The 11,208-nt window shown below is 38.2% G+C and overlaps 1 protein-coding gene across 13 annotated transcripts in view; it reads right to left on the minus strand.

Moving 5' to 3' along the window:
- ANKRD11 (ankyrin repeat domain containing 11) overlaps positions 1-11,208 on the minus strand; it is a 376,722-nt gene that overhangs the window by 293,449 nt on the left and 72,065 nt on the right. The gene's annotated exons all lie outside the window — the stretch shown is intronic.

Here is an 11,208-nt window from a genome sequence, read left to right on the forward strand (position 1 = left end):
ACTTGGTAAGAAAAATACTTAATTACCACAAAAGCCAAATATTCTTTTTTCAAGCCACATAAACCTGTTATTTAAATTCAACAAATATTTTTTGGCACAGAGTGGGTAGGGAAAGACAAAAGAATTACCTAAGCCAGGTGGGAGACATTCCAGGAAAAGCCGTGGCTTATGTAATAACAGGCAGTTATTGTATGCAAGATTTCACCTATGAAAATTATTTATAGATAAGAATTCTTCACTTTGGATCCAAGTGTTAAAGTATTCAATTTCATTGTTTAAACAAGAGAAGTATACTGCCACATGAAAGACTTAAATTGTCATCAACAAGACATTTCTAGCTAATAATAATTTTGAAGACAACCCTATTACTGAAGAGTTGTGTAATCTAAGTATCTTTAAAAGTAAACAAAGCTAGAGCTGTAATTAAAAAGCAAATATCATCCACACCCATTCATCCTTTCCCAATCTTTTGGCAGTCCTCCATCCACAAACATTTCTAAAGAAATAACCTAGGAGAGATCTTCACAGTGGTAGGGGATGTGTTAGGGGTACTATGCTGTATGAGACAAGCAGCATTAACACAAAGTGCTTCACAAAATTCTTAGACATCTATTCATAATTTCTAAGAAAAAATAACTATTTCCTAAACTACACAACCAAGGTATTGATGTTGAATCCCTGGATGCCAAGAAGCTGGAGACAGGGAGTGAAATCTTCCTTATTTCTAGGCATTCTAATCCCAAGTTTAGAAACAGCTAGTGGCTTAGGGACAGAGCACTGGGTTCTCAGAGATGTGCATTCAAATCCAGCCTCAGACACTTATTCGGTGGATGGCCCTTGGCAAGTCAATTAACCATATTCTGGTCTTTCCTCCACTGTAAAGTGGAAAAGTAATAACAGCATCTATTTCACATGTTTCTTGTTAGGCTCAAAATGGGAGATTTAATTTTTTTTAAGTGCTTACCATAGTGCCTGGCAGATAGCAGGTGCTATAATACCTTTATCCTCTTTCCTCACCAAGGAAGATTCCTCAGAGCTGCCAACCAAGAACATAAATCAAACAAGCAGGGACTTGTAGCAATGGATGACCAAGTAGCATAGCGTCTTTCCCTCAGAGTTCAAATAAGTTTAAGAAATTTCATCAAAGATGGAGCACCCAACTCCATAATCTCCCCCTTGCAAATAAAAGAATTTGTCTGGACTGGTGGCATACACTCATTATCCCTGCTACTGAGAAAGCTAAGGCTTAGATGATTGCGTGAGCTCAGAAATTCTGAGCTGGACTAAACCTTGTAACCAGTACTGTGAGCCCCCAAAAGGAGGGAACCAACAGGCTGCCTAAGGGGTTAAACTGAATAGCTCAAATGTCCCCCCACCCAAGAATAGATACCACTTCTAGTCTGTATTCCCTTCCTCGCTGCATTCAGAAGACCTAGATATGCCTTGGGCACCACTGCTTACTAGCTTGATTCAAGTCCTGTGCAGCCTTGTTCTGGCACTTCTCTGGGCTTCAGATTCTTCACCCCCACCCCCCCACATACACCCCTATGGTTCTATCAATTGTTACAATTATCATATTCAAAATCCAAATACATAAACTTCCATGTATGAGAGAAGACCAAGAAGCATCTTCATTTTCTGTTCAAGAACCTTAAAAAAAAAAAATCTAGTAGCATGTCCCTGCACACACTCACAACCCCCCAAGGTAGTGGCATATATTAATGCATGCAAAAGGAAGGAAAAGTGCCAGAAAGGAAAAATTTCCATTTCAACGTTCGAAAGGGAGGAATTGATGTGAAAGCTGAGTGATGTAAAATCTAAAAGCTAATAAAAATATTGAAGTCATATTAGATGTCAAACTGATTGTACTATTATAAAAAGCTTTATTTAGTTAATTATAGGTTTGGCTTAAATCTGTACATGTTAAAGATGTCTTATGAAATTATTAATTAAACATTAAAAATGCTTCTAAAAGAGGACCAGTGTGAATACCTGATGAACTATCAAAAGAATCAGCCTCTGCCACTTATTGCAAATATTAGACTGGACAAGATGTAACTTTCCTGTGCTTCAGTTTCCTCAAGTATAAAATGGACCTCTACTCATCTGGCCGGTTCCTTAATCTAAGATTTCATGAATCTAAGTGACTAAGTAAATCTGAAGCCTACAAGAACAGAATTCTACATCCCTGGGAACATTCCATAACAGACTAAAATGTAGTCTCTAACTAGTGCTCAGGCATTACACCCCATGCCACTGCCTAGTTCGGAAAGAGTTGGTGTTTTCCTATTGATTAGAGAGATACAAATCAAAACTCTAAGGTACCATAGCACACCTATCAGACTGGCTAACATGACAAAACAGGAAGATGATAAATACTGGAGAAGATGTGGGAAAGCTGGAACACTAATTCATTTTGGTGGAGCTGTGAGCTAATTCAACCATTCTGGAGAGCAATTTGGAATTATGCCCAAAGGGCTACAAAAATGTGCATTCCCTTTGACCCAGCAATACCACTTCAAGGACTGAATCCCAAAGAGATCATAAAAATGGGAAAGGGTCCCACATGTACAAAAATACTTATAGCAGCTCTCTTTGTGGTGGCCAAGCACTGGAAATCAAGGGGATGCCCATCAACTGGGAAATGACTGAACAAGTCGTGGTATATGAATGTAATGGAATACTATTGTGCTATGAGAAATGATGAATAGGAGGGCTTCAGAAAGGCCTGGAAAGACTTCTATGAACTGATACTGAATGAAAGGAGCAGAACCAGGAGAACTTTGTACACAGCAACAACCACAGTGTGCAAGGAATTTTCTTGGTAGACTTAGTCCTTCATAGCAATGCAGGGACCTAAAAAAATTCCCAATGAACTTTTGAGGCAAAACGCCTTTCATATATCCAGAGAAAGAACTGTGGAATTGGATCGCAGAATGAAGCAGACCATTTTCTTTTGTGTTACATGTTTTGTTCTGTTTCATGTTTTTTCTCTTTCAATTTAATTCTTCTATCCAACATGACTATGGTGAAATTGTATTTAATAGGAATTATGTGTAGAACCTATATAAGATTGCAAGGCATCTCAGCGAGGGAGGGGAAAGTGAGTAGGGATACAGGGGGAAGGAGGGAGAGGAAGGGGGGGAGGAATCTAAGATATATGGAAGTGATTATGGAACACTGAAAACAAATAAAATGATTATTTTTCTTAAAAAAGGAGCTGGTATTTTCACTGCTTTCATTGATTCAATCAATTAACAAACATTTATTGAGTATCTACTATATGCCTAGCACTGTGCTGTAGGTGTTCGGGATACAAAAATATAAAAATGTCTACTTTCATAGGGCTTCCTAAGGAGAGATAAGACAAAACTCTGACCTTTGCGACAGGTATGTGTTTGTCTTTCGTTGCTGAAGATGACCGTGCCATCAGAGAAATGATGACATGACTTGCACTTAACTTTTTTTCTTTGTTCTGAGTGAGGGAGGGCTGTGCAGGTCACCAGACTCACTTCACCCATCTGAATCCAGTGACCAGGTATTTATCAGGATGACTGGAGATAACCCAGGATGAGGCAACTGGGGTTAGGTGACTTGACCAAGGTCACACAGCTAGAGAATGTCAAGTGTCTTAGATGAGATTTGAACTCAGGTCCTCCTGACTCCTACACTGGTGCTCTATCCACTGAATGACTTAGCTGCCCCCTTATGATGTGAATGAGCCTTCTCTTACTTTAGTTCCTTCCTAATTCTCCTTACAGCAGTACACAAAATTCAAACTAAAATTATTTGAACTAGTTGCACCCAAAACATACAGTTATAAAAATAGTTTTTACTAAACATTTTTATAAGCAGCTTTCTGACAATAAATTCTCAATGCTTGGGTCAAATATTTTCAAATGATATAATGCCTCAGCATTTTGTCATTCATTATAGATGGAGAAAGTGTAAGTTCCTTTTCTATATGATGAAAATACTTTTGCTAAGTATTTCAAACCCTAGAAAATTCATCCAGAATATGCAGGTCAGCTACATAACACAGAAAACCTGTAAAACCTCAGCAAAGTCACTAAATACAAAGACTGCCCTTTGCATTTCTGACACCGAGAAGCCAACAAACTCTTGGGAGATTCAGCAGCAATCAAAGCAATGAAACCATAGCTCCTGATGGACTCAGTCTCATAGCAGGCAAAACTATTTGACAAAGAAGGTTGGCCAGGACTGAAGTAGAAATCAATAGGGTCCAGAACAGCAGAGGTGTAGCAGAAGAAAAGGCCAAGGACAAATCTTAGAGAATATCCACTTTAAGGTAAGTGAGTGATTCATTCCATTATGTCTATTTTCTCTCTTTCATTTTTATATTAATCTATAACATTACATTTGATCACTTATTTCCAAGGAAGTAAGCTTTGATTCAAGGTCTTTTATTTTGTTAGAAAATTATACAGAATTTTAGAAATAGACAGGATGGAGACAAGGCCAAAAGGAAAACTTCTTACAAGAGGAGTATCTCCTCCCAAACCATTTATTCACCAGCCACGTAAAAACAGACCATCAATGCCGTGCCACCTACTGCACCTGAGGACACCAGACTTTTCTGTTCCCTGCCCTCCTAAGCCTCCTTGCCTTGCTGCCCCATTTCCATTATGCCAAGAATGCCCACCATCAGCTGAATGCTGGAAACCCAGAGCCCGCTCCCCTCTGATCTCTGGTACCCGTCACTGATCCACAAGCTCCTTCTGAATCACAATCTGTCATTTTCAGCTGCTGTAAAACAAACACAAACATTACCTTTATATACTCTCTCCCCCAACAGAATGAAAACCCACTGAGAGCAGGAACTGCCTCAACTTTCTTTTTGTATTTCTAGTACTTGGAAAAGTGTGTGGCACATAACACACAACACAAAAATATAAGCAGCAGAAAACTTCCCTGTACGCTTAATCCCCTCAACCTACACACTGAAGACAGAGCATGAGTAGGAGCACTAAGGTTAAAAGCTATGAACAGGATCCATTTTGTACATAATCCAACTAGATGACCCTGATCAAATGGCTAGTGGGAAAAAGACTAAGAACTACAAATAATGCAAGGACTCTTTTTAAGGAATGAAGGATTCTTTTTAAAAATCACTTCATAACACTGGACCCATTTCCTTAGTAAAGTAATTAGGGATGAAGAGGGGGATAAATCAGAACGAAAGGATCTATGAGATAACTACAATCACTTTGAAAAAGGCAAAAGACAAGTAAATTCTCCTGGATGAAGTCAGAGAAAGACAAAAGCAGATAAGCTAGGCAGATGGAAACACTACAGATGCAAATGAGCTCATTAAATAAAGTTGACAAACTGTATAGTTCAAAATAAGCATTAAGTCACAGCAAAATTTAAATAAAACAAGTAGCATTACTTTAGTTCACGAAATCAACAGTATTTGAACTCACAAACCTAATCCAGTAAACTAGCATCCACCAAAAGAAACACACCTCGATCAACAAATGTTTATTAACTAGAAGAACTGTAGGGAATGCTGCCAACACTCTTCCAAAAAACCCACTCCAGCAACCTGCCTCACAAATCTGAGAAGAAACAATGATGGGGACTTGGTGGCCACAACATACTTTTTTTTAAAAAACTGATAAACAAAAGACCAGCTAGAAGGTAAAAATTTAGAAATAAGTTCTCAGAAAGTGTAACAGTGAGTAGTGCTAGGCAGCAAACACTAGCCATGTAGTCAGAGGCCTTGGAGCTTAACTAGGGCTCTTAAGACCTGTATAATCCTTGCCAAACCACCTAACCACTCCCTAAAATTCAATTACTTCATCCGGGAAATGGAAGAGTTTGACTAAATAATCTCTAAAGATATATTTTTGTTCATAATCATGTAATCTCAAGTAACTATATCAAATGGGGAAAGCTAGAACACCAAGACAAAATGACAAAGCCATCAGCAAAATCTAAAGATGTAACTCAATGTATACTGTGCACCAAACTGATTGATAAACTCACCATTTAATGACCAGATCAACAGATGTTACAAATACCTATATTTCAGCCATCAAAATGAGGGAATTGGGGATCTCCTATATTTGGAATGCATCATCACATTCCCGCCTCAACTTTCTGAAATTCCTGGATTTCTTCAAAACGTAGCTCAAGCACCACCATCTGCAAGAGACTTGCTCTCTATAGCTTCAAGGGACCCCCCTTGAATACTATTTCATTTCATTCACTCTGTGCATTAGATGTTATCATTCCCACTTTACAGTTGAGGAAACTATGGTAGACAAAGGTTAAGTGACTAGTCCTGGGTCATAAAAATTGCCTGAGACCCAAAACTGAACTCAAGTTTTCCTGACTCCACTGCACTATGAAATTACAAATACCATAAATGACTTCAGGCTTCTGTAAAAGACAGGATTTTAGTTGACTCTTACTGGAAGCTGAGGAGAGAGAGCATTCCAGGCATGAGGGATGGCCCAGACAAAATGCATAGAGCTGAGAAATCAAGTGTCTGTTCCATGAAACAGTCAGAAGGCCAGGGTCACTAGATCTAAGTATATGTGTTAGGGAGTAAAAGTCTAAGAAGACTGGAAAAACAGGAGGGGGCTAAGCTGTGAAGGACTTTGAATACCAAACAGCATTTTGTATTTGATCCTGGAGGAAAAACCACTGTAATTTATTGAGTAGGAAGGAAACATGGTTAGACATGAGCTTTAGGAAAATCACTTCAGTGGCTGAATGGAGGATGGATGGGAGTGAGACTTGAGGCAAGCAGACCCATCAACAGACTACTGCAGCGAAAGAAAAAAGGAAATAGAAGATGGTGTAGAGAAGCCTTGGGGTTTATAATGAAAAGGGTTCAAGATTACTAAAAAAGAAAATCCAAAGTAAGGATGGAATATCCTCTGTGAGAGAAAGAATATGAAGAGAAGAGAAGGTTAGGAACAGGTACTGTAAGAACTAATAGAACTTCAATCAGGAAAATGAAATGGACCACCCTACCATGAAAGTGAAGAAGCTGAACTAACACAACAAATTTGTAGTAAAATCCATTAAGTAACGTGACCTGATCGTCCAATTGTGGCAGTTGCCTGGGGTTTTTAAATCATGTTCGCCTCTTCTCATTTTACAGCCTGCAATTATAGTACAGATGATCAAGAGCAGACTGCAAACTGAACTTTCTCGGACAACTGATGACCAGTCCACCTACTACCACGCGTAGGCCAGAGTTTCAAATGTCAAGATCCACATGAAGTGTGAAAAGAACTCAGACTTCATGACACAATGACAAGAAAATGGTTTCCAAACACAGACTGAAGCAATAAAAGAATCAGGGCACTTACAAGTAAAGAGGGAAAAGCAAAAGATTACAAAGAGGAAAATATCTGTCTCTGGCCACTTTTGGATGCTGCATTTTGCATCATTCCATTAACAGTACAGTTACACAATGTATATCAAATATTTGTTACACAGCTTCATGAATTTACAACATTCCCCTGATTTACCCATTTAGAAACCTATTTAACAAAATAATAAGGTTGGTTTGGCTGGACCTGTTCTTGATAAAGCCTTGCTGGCTCTTTGTGACTAACACTTCATGTTCTAGACATTTACTAACTCACTCTCTATTTATATGCTACAGAATTTTGCCAAGAATCTAAGTTAAGCTAATAAAAAGCCTCTAGCTTCTAGACTTCATTATCTTTCAATTTTTTGAAAAGGACTTTCTCCACTACTGAGATATTCGTTCTGTTCTCAGTCTTTCAACTGTCACTGAAAGAAGCTTAGCAATTGTACCAGACAGTTCTTTGAGTAGCAAGTTAATAAAAAGCAATTTAATAAATGCTTCCCGACTGACTGGCTGATCAACTGAAAGTAATACAAAGAAGGGCACTAATAACAAAGGATTAGATAGGAAATGGTGGTGATTTTATGTAGGCTACATTTCCATCCTCTACCCCCTCCCCAACATTTGGAGACATAAAAAGGCAAAAGATAGTCCCTGCCCTCAAGGAGCTAACATCTAATGGAGAAAACAAGCAATACACAGGATAAATAATTAAAAGAGGAAGGCACTGGAATTGAGAGAGATTAGGGAAAGGCCTCCTGCAGAATGTGGGGCTTTAGCTGGACTTAAACGAAGCCAGTACACAGAGATGCAGGGCAGGGGGAATATTCCGAGAATGGGGAACAGCCAGAGAAAATGCTGAGACATGGAGGGTATTTGAAGGAAGTCAGAGATTTTACTATTATTATTAGGTAAAGACTACATTCCAAACATGTGAGAAACACAACAGAGATTTCTAAAATGCAAACCTCATCTATCTGACTGAAATGTTGAGTGAACAAAGAAGAACAATGGGGGAGGAGGGCGCAACATATCAATGATACATTTTAAAAATACAGAGAGCAAGCATTCAAAAGGAATGAGACAAGCAGGTCAGTGTTAGCACCACTGCACTAAATGTCATATATACTTTTCTCTAAAACTTGTAAAGAGCGATTCACAGGGTCATATACAATCAATCCTCTTTCTGCTCTTTGCATGCAGAAATGTTGGCACTGATGTGGATGGAAATACTGACATTTGTTGAGTTAATAAAAAATGAAAAGTAGAGGAATAGGAAAAGCTTTAAAATGCCAAGCAGAATTTTGAATCTTAAGAGAATTTATATTCAACTCAAAACACAAAATCAAGGAATATACTTGTGTCCACCAAGTGAATTTTAATCAACCCCTACTTGTTGTATATTGAATAAAGAAGTTAACAGTATTCAAAGGTTTCATTTTTAAAAAAGCAGCTCTGAGAACAGTTATAAACCGGACTCCAGGTGAAATGAGTTAAAAAAAAAAAAAATCTGCCACTACAATTTAAGTATCCTAATAAAATAAGACATAGCCTAAATTTCCAAATTTCTTGAATTTCAGGGGGAACAAGGGACATATATACCAGCGCACATCCATTACATCAAAACTATCTGTGTTTTCTTAAAAGCGTTAAAAACAGATATGGAAAAATGCACAACTACTATGTGCTGTTCCCTCAATGGAGCCTATAGGACATTTGTGGGTATTCAAGACCTAGTGCATTTTGCACCATTCCACACTCCATCCCCCACCCAAAAAGCCTCTCTTTAATTTGCTAGGAGGAGAGGAAAACAATCTAAAAGAAGATTAATTTTTTATTCTTTTCCTCTCAAATGCTCAAGATACTTTTATAGCATGCACAGAGCATTTTAACATATTCTTTTTTTTTTTTTAACAAGTTTACAAAAGAGTGGAAAGGAGGGGACTAGGGAACCCAAAAGAGAATGGCAGGCCGAAGCCAAAAGCAGCAGACAGACCACCAAGCAATAAACCAGGTGTTTGCCTCTGACCCCTGGACAATCTGACCAAGTCCATAATGTCTCCTTCTCTGGTTGAATCTCTATAAAGGATGGCTAATACTATATGGTTTAAGCTTCCTCTAACACACTTATCTCCAAATTAAATCAGGCTGCGTACCAGAAAACATGAGAAGCAATATCTTTGGTGGCCCTTGAATCTCTACCAGAGAAGTCCTTTGATCTCTTGCCAGAGCAACAAATGGGGTACAAAGATAAGAAATTTTAAAAACTAGTAAAAATTACCTAAAGTATAAAACAGACCAGCTCAATTGATCCCAGAGAAAGTGACAGTGAGCCTTGTGTTTGCCCTTCGTTGCCAAAGACGACCATGCCATCAGAGAGAAATAATGACATGACTTGCACTTGACTTTCTTTTGAGTGAGGGAGGGCTGTGCAGGTCACCAGCCTCACTTCTCCTCCAGAGACATCTGAATCCAGTGACCAGATATTCATCAAGATGACTGGAGATGACCAAGGTCTCCCAGTGCATCCTGGGTCATCTCCATTCAGTAATGAATATCTAAACAAATTACAGTACATGAGTATAATAGAACATTACTAAGCTGTAAGAAGCAATGAAAGAGGCAGCTAGATAGCCCAGTGGATAGAGCACTGGGTCTGAGGTCAAGAAGACCTGAGTTCAAATCTGACCTCAGATACCTAGATACCTCAGATACCTTGTTTGCCTAATCCACTGGAGTATGATAAATGGGCTTACATATGAGGCTTACAAAGAAACAAGAAACCCTGGACCAGAGGATATTATTATGCAGATAAAAAGATCCTTGACTGCAAGAACACAATAAGCCTTGGCACCCAAAAAGAAATATTAAAAAGATATTTTTAAAATCTACCAAAAAAAGACTCAAACTAAACAAATGAGATTCCAAATTAAATCTAGTATAACTAATCAGGAGCAGCAGGCAACATTCTACCTGTCATAGTGTTACCATGGTGATACTAGCTATAGACAACAGCAGCTACTGTGAAAAGCTGCCTCTCCCCCACATTAACATTTATTTTGTAAAAAAGCTTTTCAAAAGTCATCTACAATCTTAGCCTTACATGACTCTGCGTAAATGAAAAAGAAATTCTACTCTAGAAATAAAGTTTAATTAAATACTAGAAAAGGAGAATTCCAGAAAGCAAACCTAAATTGAATGAAGTGTCAAGTAAGATCTTTCTCATGAAGGTTTAAATGTTTTTTAAAATATATACCAGTTGGCAAAGAACTGGAATCAAAGGGATGCCCATCAATTGGGGAATGGCTGAACAAGTTGTGGTACATGAATCTAATGGAATACTACTGTGCTGTAAGAAATGATGAACAGGAAGACTTCAGAGAGGCCTGTAAGGACTTGGATGAACTGATGCTGAGTGAAAGGAGCACAATCAGGAGAATTTTGTATACAGCAACAACTACAGTGAGTGAGGAATTTTTCTGGTAGAGTTAGTCCTTCATTGCAATGCAAGGACTTAAAAAATTCCCAATGAATTCTTCAGGCAAAACTCCTACATCCAGAGAAAGAACTATGGAATTGGATCACAGATAGAAGCAGACCATTTTCTTTTGTATTATGCTTTGTCTTGTTTTGTTTTGTTTTATGGTTTCTCCCATTCATTTTAATTCTTCTATGTAATATGTATTTAATAGGAATGTATGCGTAGAACCTATATAAGATTGTACACCATCTCAGGGAGGGAGTGAGGAGGGAGGGGAGAATGAAGAGGAGGAAGGGGAAAAAAATCTAAGATATATGGAAGTGATTGTAGAACACTAAAAACAAATAAAATAATTGAATGAATGAATAAGAAATGA

Source organism: Notamacropus eugenii, chromosome 1 (genome assembly GCF_028372415.1).
Source record: "Notamacropus eugenii isolate mMacEug1 chromosome 1, mMacEug1.pri_v2, whole genome shotgun sequence".
Taxonomy (NCBI): Eukaryota; Metazoa; Chordata; class Mammalia; order Diprotodontia; family Macropodidae; genus Notamacropus; species Notamacropus eugenii.